The following is a 21,161-nucleotide window of genomic DNA, read 5'->3' as shown; positions in this document are numbered from 1 at the left end:
AAAAGTTCTTCTCTATCTTAAGAGCAGCAGCAAGCTACTTAAGGGTTTTTCATCAAGGTGTGACAAGATCAGCTTTGTGATTTCAAAAATCATTCTGTCTGCACACAAACTGGAAAAAGGACACAAGTGAGGAGGCCAAAGGAAAACACAGCAGAGGTGGAGATGAAAGAGGTAGGCAGATGAAAGACTTGCAAAGGTAAAAACCAAAGAGAACCTGAAAACAGATTAGCAAAGTAAGTGGGCAAGGAGGATAGAGGTATCAAAGATGACTCATAAGCTTCTAAGTTACCTAACTGGACAAAAGGTGGGTCTACATATTGAAATATGGAACAATGGAAGGGGATCACGTCTGGGGAAGTGGTGATGAGGTCAGATTTGGACATGTTTCTGGCACATCCACAAGGAGACAGCAGGAAAGTGGGCAGGTACGTAAATATGGAGCTCAGATGAGAGATCTGAGTTGGAGATTCAAACCTATGGGTCATCTGCACGTGGTGGTTATGCATAAAGAAGAGGTATGGGTGGGAATGTGATCACAGAAGACGGAATGATAGGAAACTCAGTTAACAGTCAAACAGATGAAGATGACCTTGCAAAGACAGAGAACACTCAAGAGAGGCAGCAGGAAAATAAGGAAGGATTCCTGAGAAGGCAGGAAACATGGGCTCCGAAGCATGGATGGAGAATCCGTCCTTAGACAGTAGGAAGAGGGACAGCTCCCCCACCAGAGGAAAGAGAGAGGAGGCATTAGGCACACGCATCCTCATTTCGGTACACGACAGATCCATCGATCATGATCATCTTTATTTCTTTTGATTCATGCCAAAAGCCAAAGCCCACGCAGGAACAGACATTTTCCTTTACTTACCAAAAAAAAGAAAAAAGCGCACGGCATGTACTTTTCAGAACGAGCTATTCGTCACAGCCATCCACTGAGTAAGGTACATTAGAGCCAGAGTCCTTCTTGAACCAACTGAGGGTCCTTTTAACACAGAATACATCTGTCTTGTTAAACCTCACCATGTGTCAAGCTGTAGCACATGCTTTAATTTTTTAAGTGATTCAGGGGCAATAAATACAGATATGGGGAAGTAAAGTCTTTAGAATAAACTGTCAATCCATGAGTTACTGCTGCTTGGTCATCAGAGCTCCTCATCCCCAACGGGAAGGAGAGTCCTCACACCCACGAACGGCAATTCCTAGATTCCTAGATCAGAGCCACCCTAACAGCTCATCCATTCTCCGTGCCCTCAAGGAACCTCAGCAGCCACACCACCTCTCCCTGTGGCACGGGATCAAAACCATGTTTATAAACATGGCAGGGGCAGGCTTCCAGTGAACAAACCTCCTTTTCAATGGTCTTTAAATACAAAATGTAGGAGCCTGGCCAGAAGAGAACTTTTACGGTTAAGATTCTGCTTTTAAAAATACAGCAGTTATAAACTTCCAGTTACAAGATAAGTAAGGACTGGGGATGTAATGTACAACATGGTGACTATACTTGATACTGATCTATTTGAAAGTTACTAGGACAGTAAATCTTAAAAGTTCTCATCAAAAGGAGAAAAACATGTTTTCTTTTTTCTTTCTGTATCTGAGATGATGAATGTTAACTAAACTTGAGGTAATCACTTCACAATAAAAAAATCTCCTTTTTAAAAAACTGCTTTTTAAAAATTACAATTTCTGGGTGCCTGGGTGGTTCAGTCAGTTAAGTGTCTGACTCTTGGTTTCGGCTCAAGTTATGATCTGACAGTTCGTGGGCTCAACTCCCACATCAGGCTCTGTGCTGACAGCAGAGAGCTTGCTTGGGATTCTCTCCGTCTGTCTCTGTCTCTCTCTCTCTCTCTCTCCCCCTCCACCCTATGTCTCTCTCACTGTCAAAATAAATAAAACTTTAAATAAATAAATAAATAAATAAATAAATAAATAAAACTTTAAATAAATAAATAAATAAATAAATAAATAAATAAATAAAACTTTAAATAAATAAATAAATAAATAAATAAATAAATAAATAAAACTTTAAATAAATAAATAAAACTTTAAAATATAATGAAAAAAATAAAAATTATAATTTCAGATGAGTGAAATATGCCACAATGAAGATATGGATTAATGATGATCGAGAGTGTACAAGAACCTGGAAAATTATTCATACTACATATGTTAAGTTAAAGAAAGAACATGATGGGGGGTTCAGTTGCTTAAGTGTCCAACTCCTGGTTTCAGCTCAGGTCATAATCTTACGATTCATTGAGTTCCAGCCCCTCATCAGGCTCCGTGCTGACAGTGCAGAGGCTGCTTGGGATTCTCTTTCTCCCTCTCTCTCTGCCTCTCTCTCTCTCACTGGCTTGCTCTCACTCTCTCTCAAAAATAAGTCAATCCAAAGCGGGCTCCGTCCTGACAGCGGAGAGCCCAATGCGGGGCTGGAACTCATGAACCGTGAGATCATGACCTGAGCTGAAGTCAGCGCTTAACCAACTGAGCCACCTAGGCACTCCCAAAATAAATAAACTTAAAAAAAAAAAAAAAAAAAAAAGAACATGATGTTATAGAATGCACCCTCTTATTAAAATCCCATAAAAATAAATATGTAAAGGGACAAAGAAATAAATTAAGCAGAGAAAAACTGTAAGTTGTGCTTCAAGAGTAAGATTATGAAACACAGGTTGTATTTTTTAATTTCCATTATCTGCATAGTGGATATATTTTTTTCTTAATTTTCACATCACTTAGACATGTATACAGGAAGTGTTTACAAATGAAATGACACGTTATCTATTATGTGCTTTCAAATATTCCCCCAAAAAGTGGGGTCTGGAGGCAAAAGACAATCTGACATGCTGATCCTTCTTAAAAGTGGGTAACAAGTACAAGATACTTAATTATACTATTCTGTCTATTTCATTTATGTTTGAAACCTCCCATAATAAAAGGTTTTAAAAAGTCCCATGTATACTATGTAATATTGCCTTCACAATAAATAATATTAACTTAAAAAATAAAAAATAACAACAGCATGCTTACTATGAAAACCTGAAAACAATACAGACAGGCAAAATATGACACCTGCCCCATAAGTACGCACATTCCAAATCCCTTCCCCAGGATATAACTCATGATTGTCAACCTTGTGTGAAGTCACTGTACGTGCAAACACCAGCACAAATACATATAACAACCACATGTGCAAAACTGACTTCGTCCTAGAAAAGTTGTACCCTTTGATTTCTCACTTAATGTGTTCTATGAATCTTTAAAAACGTATACAGAAGCAGTCTATCCACACAGTGGGGTTTTAGGAATGTGGGAGGGGCATGTTCAAGGTGAATTCAGCCCTGACTGGAATGCCCCCCTCCACGAGAGTGAATGTATGTAATGTATGCATAAACACTAATTAATTAAGGGAAGCGGGGAGGAAGGGAGGAAGGGAGGAAGGGAGGAAGGGAAGGAGGGTAGGCACAGACATCATCTGAGAAATGTGTGCCGTGCTGGCCTGACAGCAGTGTGAAAGTGCCCACCCTGTACCTAACAGTGGCACTGACTGCCACCCATCTAACCATGCCATCCGTGCTCTGGTGCAGGATCATCTGCCCCTCCAACATACTACTCTGCGACAAGAATAAGCGTCCCACTCTAAGAAAAATACTCGTAGCGCCCTGGAACACTTAAGGAAAAGGGAAAATAATACACTCAAATGAGAGGAATGAGGTTCAACCCTAACACTGCTGCAGCAGCCACACCATCTCCCCTGGGAGAACCTAGGAGACTGGAACAGACAATCAGGCGGGAGCCGCTGTCAAATAACTGCAAAGTAGAGGCTTGAACATTAGAAGAAATGTTTCAGGGGTTTTTTGTTTGTTTGTTTGTTTGTTTGTTTGTTTGTTTTTGCGAGGGGAAGGAAACAGCTCATATCCAGGCAACAGTCTCATTTTCCTATCATCGATTCTGGACTCTCTGCAAGGCCACCATTTCATGCCTATAACAGCTGTCAGTTTAGGAGCGGAATGCTATGTGGCTGATGAGAAACAGCATGGGTCCTCGAGGATGTGGCACTATGCCTCTGTGGAGCAGGCTTAAGAAGAATGAGAGACATTTCTAGAACTGTACAAATAGTACAGTCCTATACCAACAACCTGATTTAGGAGAAGTTTCTCAAGTCTTCCTTGAGTAACAACCTCTAGACCTGCATTGTCCAAGGGGGGAGCCCTGAGCCACATGGGGCCACAGAGCACTATAAATGTGGCCAGTCCAGACTGAGATGTGCTGGGAGTGTAAAACAACACACCAGATTTCAAACACACAACACACATACACACACACACATACACATACACACAGCAAAATATCTCAATAATAGCTTTCTTTATATTGATTATATAGTAAAATGATAATATTAAGGATATATTGGGGTAAATATTTTTTTAATGCTTATTTATTTTTGAGAGAGAGAGAAAGAGAGAGAGAGAGAGACAGAGTGCAAGCAGGGGAGGGGCAGAGAGAGAGAGACACACACACACAGAATCCAAAGCAGGCTCCAGGCTCAGAGCTGTCAGCACAGAGCCCCCCACGTGAGGCTCGAATCCACAAATTGCAAGGTCATGACCTGAGTCAAAGTTGGACGCTTAACCGATTGAGCAGCCCAGGTGACAAGTGGACTAAATAAAATACATTATTAAAATTAATTTCACATTTGTTCTCATTTTTACTTTTTATTTTTTTAAAAAAATTTTTTTAACGTTTATTTATTTTTGAGACAGAGAGAGACAGAGCATGAGCAGGGGAGGGGCAGAGAGAGAGGGAGACACAGAATCGGAAGCAGGCTCCAGGCTCTGAGCCATCAGCCCAGAGCCTGACGCGGGGCTCGAACGCACGGACCGTGAGATCGTGACCTGGCTGAAGTCGGACGCTTAACTGACTGAGCCACCCAGGCGCCCCTCATTTTTACTTTTTAATTTTTTTTTTTAATTTATTTATTTTGAGAGAAAGAGTGCAAGCACGTGAGGGGCAGAGAGAGAGAGGGAGAGAGAATCGCAAGCAGGAATCCCATTCAGCGTAGAGCCCGCCTTGGGGCTCGATCTCACAACCTTGAGATCACATCTTGAGCCAATATCAAGAATCGCACACTTAATAGATTGATTTACCCAGGCACCCCTGTTTTCACTTTTTTTAATGTGGCTACTAGACAATGTTAAATTCCATACACGGCTCACACTGTATTTCCAGAGCTGCTCCCGTGTCTCCTCCCTGCCATTTTTTGGTCATAACCTTGAGCAGCTCTCAGTGACCAGGCCTGCTGGCCCCAAGGGCCATCTCTGTGTGACCCGACTGCACCAAGTTCATTGCTGTCTCAAAGCTTCCCATTTGCTGTTCCCTCAGGCTGGAATGCTCAGAGGCATCTCTTCTCAGCCTCTGGAGTCCTAGTGCTGCCTCCTCAGGGCAGTCTTCCTTGACACCCCCTCTCCCAGGACAGGTTAAGTGCTCAGTGGAACAGTCCCAGAGCATCTTGTATTTCCCTCCATCGTGTCCACCACAACGGGGCTAGTGTGCACCCGTACTTGTTTAACATCTGTCCTTTTTCCTCCCCAGACCCTAAATTCCAGGACCGAGCCTTGTTCACTGCCACATCTCTAGCATCCAGCCCAGAGCTCAAGGTAAAAATTTACTATGTGAGGGGCACCCAGGTGGCCCAGTCAGTTTTGCGTCCAACTCTTGGTTTCAGTTCAGGTAATGATCTTGCGACTCATGGGCTTGAGCCCCGTATTACGCTCTGCCCTGACAGCACAGAACCTGCTTGGGATTCTCTCTCTCTCTCCCTCTCTCTGCACCTCTCTTGCTCGCTCGCTCTCTCAAAATAAATAAATATTTTTGAAAATTTACTATGTGAAAAAAAAATAAAAATAAAAATAAAATTTACTATGTGAGGGGCATCTGGGTGGCTCAGTTGTAAGCAATGGACTCTTAATTTCAGCTCAGGGCATTATCTCATCATTTGTGAGTTTGAGCCCCACATCGGGCTCTGTGCTGACAGCACAGAGCCTGCTTGGCATTCTCTGTCTCCTCTGTCTCTCCTCAAAAATAAATAAACTTCAAAAAATACTGACTATGTGAATGCTTGTAAGTAAACTTCATACCCACCCCCTGCTCCCAGCAGGTCTCACAAACGTAAGAAAATGCCTATAGACATTTCCTCTCCTCCAAACCCCTGCCCAAACACTGAGAAATCATTATATCTAAAAGGAAAAAATGAAAATGGGGGGAAAAAATGTCCTGACCACCTACTACAGACTAAAATGCAAAAGGTCACAAATATACCTCCAGGAAAAAAAAAGGGGGGTGGGGGGGAACCAGCCTTGGCCATCATTCATGTTTCGAAGGGAAAAAAAAAAAATCACTCTTTGCTCAAATACATGTTCCCAGGAGACTGACTGACTTCCAAAACCGATAGGCTTACAGAACACTCTAGATGCAGCAATAAACCCCAGGCTACGCCGAGGCGGCCACGTACAGGGGAAGGGATTCCTGACAGAAAGCTTTTCTTCTTTCTTCAAGTGAGGTTTCACAAGGCAACCTCAATGCCGGTGACACAGAAAGCAGGTCTGTTTTAACATTCACTGCCGGGGCCTGTGTGTTTACTTTTGAGACTCCTGGCTAAAAGGACCTTTTCTTTCAAACAGCTCTCCGCGGACACCAAAGCCACGAACTAGGCCCGGCTGTAACTTTGAGAAACTAGGGACGTGGGGGTGGGGGAGGGGGGGTGCTTCTGGCTTCTTCGGGAATTCCTTGAGGTTCTGGCTTGGCCGTATCTGCCCGAGGTGCAGATGATGGAAAGCAACATACAGAGAGCTTTTCAGAGACTATTAAAGGCGGTTTTAAATCCTGGTGCCTGGCATCTGGTGCCAATCAGGAAAACAGTAGTCAGTCACTGATGCAACTGCAAGCAGATCGGGGCAAAATCAAACAAAGGCTTGCATTTGGAGGCCGGAGGCGGACTCAGCCTGACGCCTCCCCAGAGCAGGCACCCGGTATGACCCGGGTCCCTCAGAGGGGAGCCATGACGCTGACTACAAAAAACCTAAGTCACAATAAAAGGCGTATATCCTCACTAATCAAACTAGGTACGTATAATATTTTGTCTGTCGATCTACCTATCTATCTATCTATCTACAGATAGTGAACAAAAATCTAACAACACCTGCCCCATGAAGCTTACACTGCAGCTATAGAGGACAAGGAGTGAGATCAAATACACAGTATTATGCAGGGAAGTGGCTAAAAATAAAATAAAGCAGGGAAAGGAACAGGGAATGTTGGGTAGAGAGGAATCGCAACTAACAGTTTGGCGAAGACCACATATTGTACGATGCCATTTTTACAAAAGGTCCAGAAAAGGCACATCTACAGACACGGAAGACAGATTCATGGTTGCCAGAGGCCAGGGGGTGGGAACAAAAACTAATGGTAAGTGGGCACAAGGAATCTTATTGGGGTGATGGAAAAGTTCATGGTAACGTTGCACAGCTTGGTAAAATTTTTTAAAAGCACTGAATTGTATGCTTCCGAAAAAGAAAGAATGGCCAGGGAAAGCCTCACTGAGGTGAGTAGACTGGAAGCGGGTGAGGGAGTAAAGCCATGAGGCCACACGAGGAAGCGTAGTCCAGGAAGAAGGGAAGGCCAGCGCCAAGGCCCTATGGCAAGAACAGCAATGGGTTAGAAGAAGAGCGAGGAGGCTTGGGGACCAGGAGGAGGCTTTGCAGAGGGGAGAATGGTTGAGATGAGATAACAGAAGAGTTAACAGGAGGATCAGGGACGGCCTTTTAGGTCACCTGGGGAAGATTTTAGTTTGTACTTGCAGTGCATGGGACAACCACTGCAGGAGGGATATGATGTGGCTTGAGTCTGGGTTGTTCTGGCTGCTGGGTTCAAAAGTGTACTGTAGGGAGACAAACGCAGATGTGGGGAGACAAACACAGGCCTCCCGACAGCTGAAAAGAGGGATCTGGACATGGGTGATGGCAGCGTTCAGGGTGAGAAACGGCCAGGTCCTCAAACATATCTCAAGGGTAGTGCAGGCGGGACACACTGACTGGATGCGGGTTGTAACAGAAAGAGTAACATCAAGGAAGACACAAGGTTCTTAGCCCGAGTCAGACCGAATCACCATTGCCTGAGATGGAGGAAGCTCTGGGCAAGTGAGTAGCTTGGCTTTTAACATATTAATTTGAAGATGTTAATTAGACATCTGGAAACATAGTCTTTGGCTGGCAAGGGAGAGGCCCAAGCGGCACAATACAGGTGTCCAGACAGAATTTAAAGCCACGATGCCACGTGAAATCACGAAAGGCAGTGGTGTGAACGAACAAATGGATGCAGGACTAAGCCATGCTGGAGTATCCCAATGTTTCCAGACTGGCGACGAGTAAACCAACAAAGATCAATGAACAGGAGTGGCCAGAAAGACAGAAGAGCAGTCAGGTGTGGTGTCCTGAAAACCAAGTGGAAGCCGTAGGTCCCAAGGAGGGATCGACTCGTTGCATCCAATCTGTCGGGCAAGGGAGATGGGGATGGGAAGTGATCGTCAGATTTCACGCCTGGGAGGTGAATGAAGCAGTGTGAAGCAGGGCAAGGAGGGCAAAAGACTTCCTGGAAGTTTCTCAAGAAGAAAAGGGGAGAGGAGGAAAGAAAAGAGACGCAAATTAAAATGATGAAAGGTAATTGTTTTTCACTTAAGAGACCGGGCAGAAGTTAAAAACATTCACAGGCCCCAGCACCACTCATGAGACAGGAACCAGGTACAGGTGCACACGCTCAGCAAGCATGTGAAATGGCCAAGGCTTTGCAGCGGGCCCAGGCCTCAGGCATCAAAAACCTTGAAACATGCCCGCCCTTGGGCCCAGCAATTCCATGCCTAGGAATTTACTGACTTAAGGAGAAAAAAAAAAAAAAGGACAGGAGCACAGAGATCTCTTTACAAGAATTGACCCCAAAAAACCTCTTGCTTATACCAGTAAAAGAACAGAAAAGGCTAACAATAGGAGATTGGTTAAATTATGGTGCGTTCATCCCAAAAAACTGATACTATAGTCATTAAAAATGGTCCAGTTTCATTAAGGTTAAAAAAAAAATGGGTGAAAAAAAGCAAGTTACAAAGGAATATGCAGAGTGAGTTCCCATTTCAGGAAAAAAAAAGTTATACATACCTCCCCCCCTAAAAAAGGTTAGTGGATATATAACAAACGATTTATGGGGTTAGCTCTAAATAATAAAATTTTAAGTGAATTTAACCTTGGAAGGCAGTAGATGCAGAGAGGCTGTGGGAGCAAAAGGCCTGGGTTAAATCCACTGCGGGGCCTTGGGCAGGTTACGTAACATGTGCCTACTTCCTCAGCTAAGGGGATGGCAATACACTCTACCTCACAGGCATGCAGGAGGACTAAGTTTTACCATATATATCTCACGAATTCAAAACAATGCCTCATATATACTAAAGCAATTCAGAATGGTTTTTGGCTTTCTTTTCAATCAGCATGAAAATAATAATAATCGGAAAAACAACAATAACGTTTTCAGGTTTAGAGGCATGCATTATTTTTATAAGCAGAGAAATGAGTAACATTTTCAATCTGGGGAGCAAGACGCAATTTCTCGGAAATTGTTAAACAAGTCCACAAGAAAGCTTGTGGCAGAGTGGAGCAAAAAAAAGAAGCGAGGGGCGCCTGGGTGGCGCAGTCGGTTGAGCGTCCGACTTCAGCCAGGTCATGATCTCGCGGTCCGTGAGTTCGAGCCCCGTGTCAGGCTCTGGGCTGATGGCTCAGAGCCTGGAGCCTGTTTCCGATTCTGTGTCTCCCTCTCTCTCTGCCCCTCCCCTGTTCATGCTCTGTCTCTCTCTGTCCCAAAAATAAATAAACGTTGAAAAAAAAAAAATTTAAATAAAAAAAAACAAAAAAAAGAAGCGAGTTCTGAAGTTTACACTTGACTGCACACACCCCACCCCCATAGAAGACAGAATCATGGATGCTGCCACTTTTGAGCAGTTTCTTCAAGAGAGAATGGAAGTGAGTGGCAAAGGTGGGAATCTCAATGGAAGGGTCGTACCTACTGAAAGGGGCGAGAGCAAGGTTACTGTAACTTCTGAGGTGCCTTTTACCAAAAGTATTTGAAATATCTCGCCAAAAAATATTTGAAGAAGAATAATCTATGTGACTGTCAGCACATGCTGCTAACAGCAAAGAGAATTAGGAACTGCGTTACCTCCAGATCAACCAGGACGAGGAAGAGGAGGAAGATGAGGATTAAAACTCATTTACCTGGAATATTCTGTATGAGTTCTTGAATAAAACTTGGGAACCAAAACAAAACAAGAAATTAATTTAAAAGATAAATATAAAATTGTTTTTAACTGTAGAGCAAAAAAAAAAAAAAAAAAAATTTTTTTTCTTCTCATTTTCTCTCTTCTCCCCGTGATGCAGATTCCAAAGATCAGTAGTTTTTTTTTTTTGGTTTTTTTTTTTTCAACGTTTATTTATTTTTGGGACAGAGATAGACAGAGCATGAACGGGGGAGGGGCAGAGAGAGAGGGAGACACAGAATCGGAAACAGGCTCCAGGCTCTGAGCCATCAGCCCAGAGCCCGACGCGGGGCTCGAACTCACGGACCGCGAGATCGTGACCTGGCTGAAGTCGGACGCTCAACCGACTGCGCCACCCAGGCGTCCCATCCAAAGATCAGTAGTTTTATTTATCTTCCCGTTGAAAAACTGGAAAAACAGCACTGTGTTTACTTTAAAATAAATGCATTCACTGTCTGTCAGGCATGCTTCCTTGAGACATGCAGCCCACCCACCAGAATGCTCCATCCCTACGGAACAGGGAGGGAGGTGGTGCACCCCTCATGACTGGCCTATCTGTTCTGAAAATGTAAAGTTCCGAAACAACCCTCTGCTTATAAGATTTTTAAATAAATAGGGAGCTGTTTGCTTCCTTTTTTTTTTTTAGCTACACATGGGCAAAGAGGCCGACAAAGAAAATGGAGAACATAAGCAAAGGCCTTTTCAAAGTCTACTTCCATGGGTGCGACAATTCTCAACAATTCTCAAACTTTGTGCACATCAGAGAAAAGAGGGAACATGTAAATATTCGGATGACAGGGAGAGCCAGAGCTCTCGTATGGAAAGGAAGGTTAGGAAGGAACCCTGTGGGACTGAACGAGAAACAGAGGTTTCATTATGAACTCAATATAAAGTCACAGAAATAGATATCCACACATCTGTGTGTATATGCGATGTGATATGTGTGTGTGTGTGTGTGTGTATACATATATGCGCCAGACAGCTGCCTAGATAGCTAGCTAGATAAATATAAAGTGTGTCAGAAAAAATGAAGGCTCGAGAGCCAAGAAAAGTTTTGAAGAAGAAGACCAGTGATAAGAGCTACGTCCAACCTTGTTCTGACATCCCCTCCGAAGAAAACAGTGAGACCGTGTAAATCCAGTTAGGAAAAAATACAACTAGATCCTTATCCCCCGTCCTGTTATCAAAATAAACTCTAGACTGATTACAGAGCTAAATGTTTAAAAAACTAAATAAAGAAAACTATCACGGGGCGCCTGGCTGGCTCAGTCGGTGGAGCATGTGGCTCTTGATCTCGAGGTTGTAAGTTCGAGCCCCATGTTGGGTACAGAGATTACTTAAAAATAAAATCTAAAAAGAAAGAGAGAGAGAGAGAGGGAGAGAGGGAGGGAGGAAGGAAGGAAGAAAACTATCACAAGTATCAGTACAAGGAAGGTATCTAGCTGTATTTTCTTTCCCCCAAGTGGTTAGCTTTATGTTCCTCAGACTTGAGCGTGCATCAGAATTCCCTAGAAAATCTGTTAAAACAGATTGCTGGGCCCCACCCTCAGAGTTTCTGGTTCTGCAGGTCTGGGATAGGGCCTCAGAATTTGCATTTCTAACATGTTTCCAGGCGATACACCCGTGTTGCTCATCTGGGGACCACACTTTGAAAACCACTTGGTTAGCTGATGGTCCTAATGCCATTGGTTCACCTATTCTGATTTTCAGCGCCACCTTTATCATACAGTATATTCTATCTACACTGGATCATGTCTGGGAAATAATATATGATGGAGGACACATCAAAAGGATACAGAAGGCACCCACTGGCCAAACCAGGGATAATGTGAGCATCAAAACAATGGCAGAAATAAATTATGACCCACTGAATGAAATAAGAATCCATAAGACTGATAATACATACCTACACGCCTAAAAGAAAAGGAAACGCTCTTCCTTGCGCTAGTATGCCAACTAATAAATATACAAGGAATAAAAAAACTGGGGGAAAAGATTTTTGCAACCATCACAGTAATAACTGATTCAGAAAAAAAAATCATTAATGAAAGCAAAAAGTAATAAGTGAAGGTGCAAAAAGGACAGATATCTACATAGTCTCGAAGTATCGTTATTTCCCCATAAATTACTTTCTAGTTATAAAAAGAAAACAGTAATTTTACAGTGGAGAACCTGGCAGACACCACTTCAACCAAATGATCACAGTTAACATCATTAACAGCGAAACAAGCTGAGTCATGAGCCTCCTGGTATGATGCCTTGAGAAGGACACGATATCTTTTCTGGAGTGTTCCTGCCAAAAATACATACCCTGAATCTAATCCTGAGGAAAAACCAGACAGAGCCAAGTTGAGAGGATTCTACAAAAAGACTGGTTTGAACTCTTCAACAATGTCAGTGTCATGAGAGACAAAAATAGGCTGGGGAACTAATCCCAGATTATGACAAGCAAATGCAATGTATAATTTTGCATGGGATCCCAGATCATGGGGAAGTCACTGTAAGTGCATTTTTGCAACAACTAGAAAAGATGAATTAGGTGACAGCAGTGCAAAAATGTTATTTTCTTGATTTAATTGTACAGTGATTATGTAAGAAAGCATCTTCTTAAAAAACAGACACCTAGGGGCGCCTGGGTGGCTCAGTCGGTTGAGCGTCCGACTTCGGCTCAGGTCATGATCTCGCGGTTCGTGAGTTCGAGCCCTGCGTTGGGCTCTGTGCTGACAGCTCAGAGCCTGGAGCCTGCTTCGGATTCTGTGTCTCACTCTCTCTCTGCCCCTCCCCTGCTCACGCTCTATCTCTCTCTGTCTCAAAAATTAATAAAACATTAAAAATAATTTTAAAAATAAAATATTAAAAAAAAAACCAGACACCTAAGTATTTAGGGACCAACGAGGTTCATAATTTAAAATGAGTCACAAAATTATTATAGACATATGTATAGACAGAGACAACGTTAGAGCAAATGTATCAAAATATTAACAGCTGGCTGCAGAGTACAGGGGAATTCCTTGTCCCATTCTTGTAACTTGTCTCTGAATTTGAAATTATTTTTCACTTTTTTTTTTTTTTTGAGTTTTATTTATTTTGAGATAGAGAGCAAGCAGGGGAGGGGCAGAGAGAGAGAGGGAGACAGAATCCCAAGCAGGCTCCGCACTGCCAGCACGGAGCCCAATGCAGGGCTCGAACCCATGAACCGCGAGATCATGACCAGAGTTGAAGTCAAGAGTTGGACGCTTAACCGACTGAGCCACCCACGTGCCCCTGAAATTATTTTAAAATAACAAGTTTGGTTTTTTTTTAATTCTACTTCAAAGTACATTTCCCTCCTTGGAAGGAGAACAATCTGGTAGTGACAAGTTCTGCAGTGTTAACGAGGCCAGCTGAGGGACAGGAGAGCTACAAGAGAAAATGGAGTCTTATGTACTACCTGCTACCAACTTAGAAAGAAATCGAGATCATCCAGTGGACAGGGGCGGAAGAAACATATGCTAATAACCACCGAAGCTGGGTGATGGGGATCATGTTTGAAAATTCCTCTAACAAAAAGGTTTTTAAAAATCATTATTCAACCCCAGCATCCGGCTTCCACACAGAGATGACTAGAGCTGTCCTTTCGAGCCAAACCGGGACTTCGCGTCAAGTCCTCCCTGCAGCCACAGCCAGGTCAACGTCCTGGCAGAAAGTCAGCCAAGGCTGACCCTTATGCAACTGCAGGACTTGAGTAAAGCCCTCGACCACAGCATCCTTCTGCCAGAGGGAGGCATAAAACACCAGCTAGGTTTCCTAGTCAACTTCCAAATCCACCCAGAGGACAACAGGCAACGAATGGAGGAAGGAACTGCGTCTGGTGGAGGAAAAAAACACCAGGCAGGACAAGCGCTACCCATCAAGGCCCTTTCCCAGAAAAAGCTGTTTCGAGAAGATTAGGCCACAGTAAGAGGAGTCACCTAACATACTGTGACCTACCACCCTACGTAATCGTGTTCATAGTATCATAGTATCATACCAATCTGGACATGTCCCCAGCCTAGCGGCTCCCCAAGGAATGCAGGCACCAAGACCCTGGTGCTGAAAATGTCTCATGCTAATGACAGCCTCCCCGCTCCACACCCTCAGGGCTTTCATACTTGTTCAGTCTTAGAACCTCTGAACTCCCCCTGGGAACCACCTCAGGGCTGCCTCGCATTTAGGCAAGGGGGTCCTACACCAGGAAATAGGGTCTCTGTCACCATCTTGAGGACTTGAACCTCCCAATCTTTGGGAAGAAAAGTAGCAGAGGAGGGGCGCATGGGTGACTCGGTCCGTTGAGCATCCAGCTCTTGATTCGGATTAGGTCATGATCTTGTGGTTCGTGGGCTCGAGCCCCACGTAGGGCTCCACGCTGATAGCGCAGAGCCTGCTTGGGATGCTCTCTCTCTCTGGCCCTCCCCTGCTCACTCTGTCTCGCTCTCTCAAAATAAATGAATAAACTTAAAAAAAAAAAAAAGTATCAGAGGAGCCAGAATTACTACCACTACTACTGCTGCTGTTACCATGACTTATATAGTACTTACATGTGTAAGGTACTACTGTTAGCTTACTGAATCTCAAAATAATGTTTTACAGGTGAGGAAACACACACACAGAGAAGTGACTGTCCGACATCACAAAGCTAATGGAATCAGAACTCAAACCCAGGTGGTTGGACTCCAGAGGCTACGTATTCTTAACCACTTCTCTATTCAACAGATTTGGAATCACCAGAAACAGAGCTGCTGTAAACAAAGGGCTTTATGAAACACAGCCCTTGTTTTGTGACTCGTCTAAGCCACTGTCATTCCAGATTTGTTTTCCTAAGAAAAAAACAGCTCACCGCCCTCCTACAATCCACATTTTCCATCAGATGTGGATCTGACGTGCCTCACTGCTCATCAACCTAGCCACACACTCGAGATGCTAAGGTTGGTGCTGGCAAAAGCGGCTGCACGGCAGTGACCGTCATGAATGACCTAAGCCCTGGGCAACAGAGAAAACACCCTCCTGAATCACCCTGGGCTCAAAGAGAAAAATCACAACAGCAGTTACAAACAAGGAGCAGAACGCAGCAACAGGTATGGGTTTACCAGTAGAAAACCGTTGGGCAGTGTCTAGTAAAGCTGAAATACATCTACTTGGTAAGCTAAGAGATATATACATACACATACACACACACACACACACACACACACACACTCAATACATGCATATATGTGCCTTGCAAAATACACGTATAAGAATGTTCATAGCAGCTTTGTTCATGATGGTCCAACATTGGAAAGAGCCCAAATGTCTGCCAGCAGGAGAATAATCAAATAAACTGTGGTATAGTCACATAATAGGAACCTTCACCCCAATAAAAAAACCCAAACTAGTATTACCTGCAAAAGCATGTGTGACTCTCATAGATACAATGAGCCGGGCACAAGAAAATGTACTGTATGATTGCACTGATAAAAATTCAAGAATAGGCAAAACTAACGAGTAGTGACAGAAGTCAGAATAGTGGTTATCTCAGGCAAAGGGTTATTGATTGACAGGGACACAGGAATCTCCTGGGGCCCTAGAAATGTTCTGTATCTTGATCTGAGTAGCAATTACACAGATGTGAAAAGATGTAAACATTCACTGAACTATACCACTTAAGGTATGTGCACTTTTCCTTAAAAGAAAAAAATGTGAATACCCACGGGAAAAAAATCAAAGCCAAGTTTAAAGCACGAATGTTTTCATCATTCAACAAGACAAAAATAAATGCCCTATAAGCTTTCAACTCAAAAAGCCATAAATGACCAACTCACTGACTGAAAAAAAAAAAAAAATCTATGGCAACTAGTTGAAAAAAGTTAAAGTGAAAAATGAAAAAAACAAAAACAAAAAGGGATGCCTGGGTGGCTGTCGGTTGAGTGTCCAACTTCGGCTCAGGTCATGATCTCACGGTTCATGAGCTCGAGCCTCACATTGGCTTGCTGCTGTCAGCACGGAGCCTGCTTCAGATCCTGTGTCTCCCTCTCTCTGCCCCTCCCCTGTTCTCTCTCTCTCTCTTTCTCTCTCTCTCAAAAAAAAAGGAAACATTTTTTAAAAATGGAAATTAGGGGTGCCTGGGTGGCTTCGTTGGTTGACCATTCAACTCCTCATTTCGGCTAAGGTCATGATGTCACGGTTTGTGGGATTGAGCCCTGTGTCGAGCTCTGCGCTGGCAATGCGGAACTTGCTAGATTCTCTCCCTCTCCCTCTCTCTCTCTGCACCTCCCCTTGCCTGTTCTCTCTCAAAATAAACAGGTAAGCTTTTCAAAATATTAGAAAACATGGTATAACTGAAAATCCAAGTAGTCCTATGAAAAATAAATTAAACAGAAGTTAAAACAAAAATGTTTATGCTAGTCAAGAAAAAATTGGGAACAAATTTGAAAAAACTTTTAAGGGAGAAAAATTAGAAACATTTTTCGTTTAATTTTTTTTTCACATTTATTTTTGAGAGACAATGCAAACAGGGGAGGGGCAGAGAGAGGGAAACACAGAATCTGAAGCAGGCTCTAGGCTCCGAGCTGTCAGCACAGAGCCCAATGCGGGCTCGAACCCACGAACCATGAGCCCATGACCTGAGCCGAAGTTGGACGCTTAACCAACTGAGCCACCCAGGCGCCCCTAGAAACATTTTTTTTTTTTACATTTATTCCGTTTTGAGAGACAGAGAGAGACAGTGTACAAGCGGGGGAGGGGCAGAGAGAGAGGGAGACCCAGAATCCGAAGCAGGCTCCAGGCTCCGAGCTGTGAGCACAGAGCCTGATGCAGGGCTTGAACCCACGAACCGTGAGATCATGACCTGAGCCGAAGTCAGACACTCAACCGACTGAGCCACCCAGGCACCCTACCTAGAAACATTTTTAAAATGAGAATGCTACTGGGGCACCTGGGTGGCTCAGTCGGTTGAGCATCTGACTTCAGCTCAGGTCATGATATTGCGGTCCATGAGTTTGAGCCCCCCATCGGGCTCTGTGCTGACAGCTCAGAGCCTGGAGCCTGCTTCAGATTCTGGGTCTCCCTCTCTCTCTGCCCCTCTCCCGCTCGTGCTGTCTCTCTCTCTCTCAAAAATAAACATTAAAAAAAATTTTTAATAAATAAATAATAAAATGAGGATGCTACTTAAAATCTTCACACTAATAAATCTGAAAAATCTCATGAAACAATTTTTCTCAGAAAATAATGAATTAACAAAACTGATGCAAGATGAACCAGAAAAGCTGAACAAACCAATCATTATGGGGTAAGAAACTGAAAAAGTCATCAAAGAATTATTTCAGAGAAAGCAGCCAGACCTAGTTGGTTTTACGGGTGAGCTCTTTCCTGCATTCATGGAACAGATAATTCCCAAGTTATAGAGTCTGTTCCCGAAGTTGGAAAGAGCTTTAATTTACTTTATAAAATTAGCTAAGCCTCAATTCCAAAGCTGACAAAAATAGTACAAACTACAGACAAATGCCACTTGTGAATATAAGTGGAAAACCCCCAAATAAAATACTAACAAACAATTCTTAACAAAAGTTTCAAAAAATAATCAAACATGAGCAACAGGGTGTATTCAAGAAATTTTAAGATTGTTACTATTAGGAAATCAATATAAGAAATAGAAAGAAGAAAAATCATTTAACTATCCCAATAGTTACCTAAAAGATATCTGACAACAACAATTCAACAACAAAAAAAACAATGATTAATTATTAATTAAACTGAGAAAAAAAAAAAAAAGAAAGAAAAAGAGCTTACTAACACCCAACTTTACATCCAGAGAAGAGTCATTAGAAGCATGGTTATGAAAAGGCGAGATGTCCACTCCATCACCACTAAAAGAGGAAGCTGTATGCAAAGCAACTAACAAGGAAAAAAAAAGCATAATTATCTCCTAATATAAGTAAAATTATCAATCTTAGAAATCACATCAAAGTCTACCAAGAAAACCCAAAAGAAGCTATTGAAAACATATACTAAGAATTCAGCTATTGAATGATTATGAGAAAAAAAAAAAAAACAAAACCCACACATGCAGAAACTAATAGTCGTACACAAACAACACTAAGTTAGGAGACCTAATAGGAAAAGATCCCACTGAAAATAAAATCAAAAGGGTTTTTTAAATTTAGAAGTCTGGGGAGCCTGGATGGCTCAGTCAGTTAAGCTTCTGACTTCGGCTCAGGTCATGATCTCACGGTTTGTGAGCTCGAGCCCTGCATCTGGCCCTGAACTGACAGCTCAGAACCTGCAGCTTGCTTCAGATTCTAGGTCTCCCTCTCTTTCTGCCCCTCCCCCACTCGCACTCTGTCTTTGTCTCCCAAAGATAAACATTAAAAAAAAATTTTTTTTTAATTTAGAAGAGTCTATCTAAAGATAACTTCAAAATGATCTGAGTGAATTTAGAGACACTCTATGTTCCTGGGTAGGAATTATTGGTACAGAAATTCTCCACAAAGGAACTTTACATAGGATGGAATTCCAATAAAATCTGAAGGGATTTGAGGGGAAGAAAGTAGGAAGAAGAGGAGAACCTGACAAAATAATTAAAGTTCAGGTAGTGTTGGGGCACCTGGGTGGCTCATTTGGTTAAGTGTCCCCCTCTTGGTTTTGGCTCAGATCGTGATCTCATGGTTCATGAGTTCGAGCCCCTGGTCAGGCTCTGCACTGACAGTGCGGAGCCTACTTGGGATTCTCTCTCCCTCCTCTCTCTCTCTCTCTCTCTCCCTCCCTCCCTCCCTCCGCCCTTTCCTCTCTCGCTTGCTCTCAAATTAAATAAATAAACTTTAAAAATAAATAAATAAAGTTCAGGTGGTACTGTCATATATGCAAAGAAAAGAGGGAGGAAGATTTTGAAAAGGAGAGAAATTCAAATAATCAGATATTAAAACATGGTAATATTACAACAGTTAAGACAGTGATTGTAAGAGGCTAATAAAACAACAGATGAAATGGAAAATCCCCCAACAGGCCCAAGTGTGTATGTATATGTATGTAGTCATTTTTTAATATAAGCTGAAGATAAACAACCCAAATCATTGGGGATAATAATCACAGATGGTTATTCAATAAGTAGTGCTAAATCAATCAGTTAACTATTTGGGAAAAATTAAATTAGATCCTGGGGCACCTGGGTGGCTCAGTTAGTTGAGTATCTGACTCTTGGTTTCAGCTCAGGTCATGATCTCCTGCGTTCAAGCCCCAAGTCAGGCTGGCAGCGTGGAAACTGCTTGGGATTTTCTCAATATCTCTCCCCTCCCCTCCCCTCCCCTTCCCTTCCCTCCCCTCTTGTCTTCTCTCTCTCTCCCCCTCTCTCTCTCTCTGCCCCTCCCCCACTCACAATATCTGTTTCTCTCAAAAATAAACACTCAAAAAGTAAAATAAAATTAGATCCCTATTCACACTGCACACAAAAATAAAATCACTTAAAGAATTAAATGTAAAAAAAAAATCACAATGAACTAGTAAAAACTAGAGGTGACTATTTACCTGATCTCAGAATGGGAGAAAGCCTTTCATAAAGGAAAAGGCTACAAATACAAAGGGTGACAGATTCAACTACAGGTTTAAAACATGTCTTTGGAAAATAGGGGGAAAAAAAATCTACAAAACTAAAATGCAAATGAAAAACTGGAAAGATATTTACAAATTATAAGACAAAGAGTAACAGCCTTAACATATAAAACACCTTCAAAACTAAAAGACAAAAATGTACCCTTTGATATAAAAATGAACAAAGGACGTTACTAAGGCAATAAACACACTCTAAAAATATTCAATCTCCTTCAATAAATCACAGCATCATATAGGTAGAGTGATATTGGGGGAACTTCAGAGACATAACAACCAAATTCAATGAGGAGACCTCGTCCGAATTCAGGTTCAAGCAAACCAACTTGAAAATGACACTTAGAGGGGCGTCTGGGTGGCTCAGTCGGTTGAATTTCTGACTTTGGCTCAGGTCATGATCTCACGATCTGTGGGTTTGAGCCCCACGTCAGGCTCTGTGCTGACAGCTCAGAGCCCAGAGCCCGCTTCAGATTCTGTGTCTCCCTCTCTCTCTAACCCTCCCCCACTAGCACTCTGTCCCTCTCTCTCAAAAATAAAATAAAAACATTAAAAAAAAAGAAAAGAAAAAAGAAAATGACACTTAGAGATAAACAGGTGAAACTGAACAGGTACTGCGTATCAGGTGATCAATCATAAGGAATTCATGTCAACATTGCAAGGTGTGATAATAGTATGGTAATCACAGACAAAAATATCCTTTCTGTTTCCTCTCTGGGCTCAGCCCTAATTTGCAGAGTCACGGCTAAACGCACCAAGAAGGTCAGAATCCTCGGTAAATGGAGGACCCGTGATGGTGCCTCCCACAGGAAAAGGGTGAAGAAGATTGAAATAAGCCAGCACGCCGAGTGCTGTGGCAAAACCAAGATGAAAAGATGAGCTGTGGGGATCTGGCACTGTGGTTCGTACATGAAAACGGAAGCCAGTGACCTGCAAGAGGGCTTCCACCGTCACAGCAGAGTCGGTCGTCAGAAGCCTGAAGGAACTCAAAGAGCAGTAGAAGCTCCACCTCTTCAAACACTACTAGTCTACGATAAATGGGTTCACGTATGTAACACAATAGAGTAACAAAGAAGGAAAATATCCTCGTGTTTTACGAGAGGCAGGCTGAAGAATCTAAAATATAACGCTGGAACATCTATAATTTACTTTGAAATACTACAACCAAAAAGAGAAATAGATGAAGCAAATGTGGCATACCGTCAATTATCAAACA

The 21,161-nt window shown here is 42.6% G+C and overlaps 1 protein-coding gene and 1 pseudogene across 1 annotated transcript in view; one reads left to right on the top strand and one right to left on the bottom strand.

Moving 5' to 3' along the window:
• WWP2 (WW domain containing E3 ubiquitin protein ligase 2) overlaps positions 1-21,161 on the bottom strand; it is a 150,185-nt gene that overhangs the window by 92,763 nt on the left and 36,261 nt on the right. The gene's annotated exons all lie outside the window — the stretch shown is intronic.
• LOC123579385 lies at positions 9,927-10,445 on the top strand (annotated as a pseudogene).

Source organism: Leopardus geoffroyi, chromosome E2, assembly GCF_018350155.1.
Source record: "Leopardus geoffroyi isolate Oge1 chromosome E2, O.geoffroyi_Oge1_pat1.0, whole genome shotgun sequence".
Taxonomy (NCBI): Eukaryota; Metazoa; Chordata; class Mammalia; order Carnivora; family Felidae; genus Leopardus; species Leopardus geoffroyi.
The sequence above is the reverse complement of the archived record's forward strand: the minus strand, read 5'-3'. Positions and strand labels throughout refer to the sequence as shown.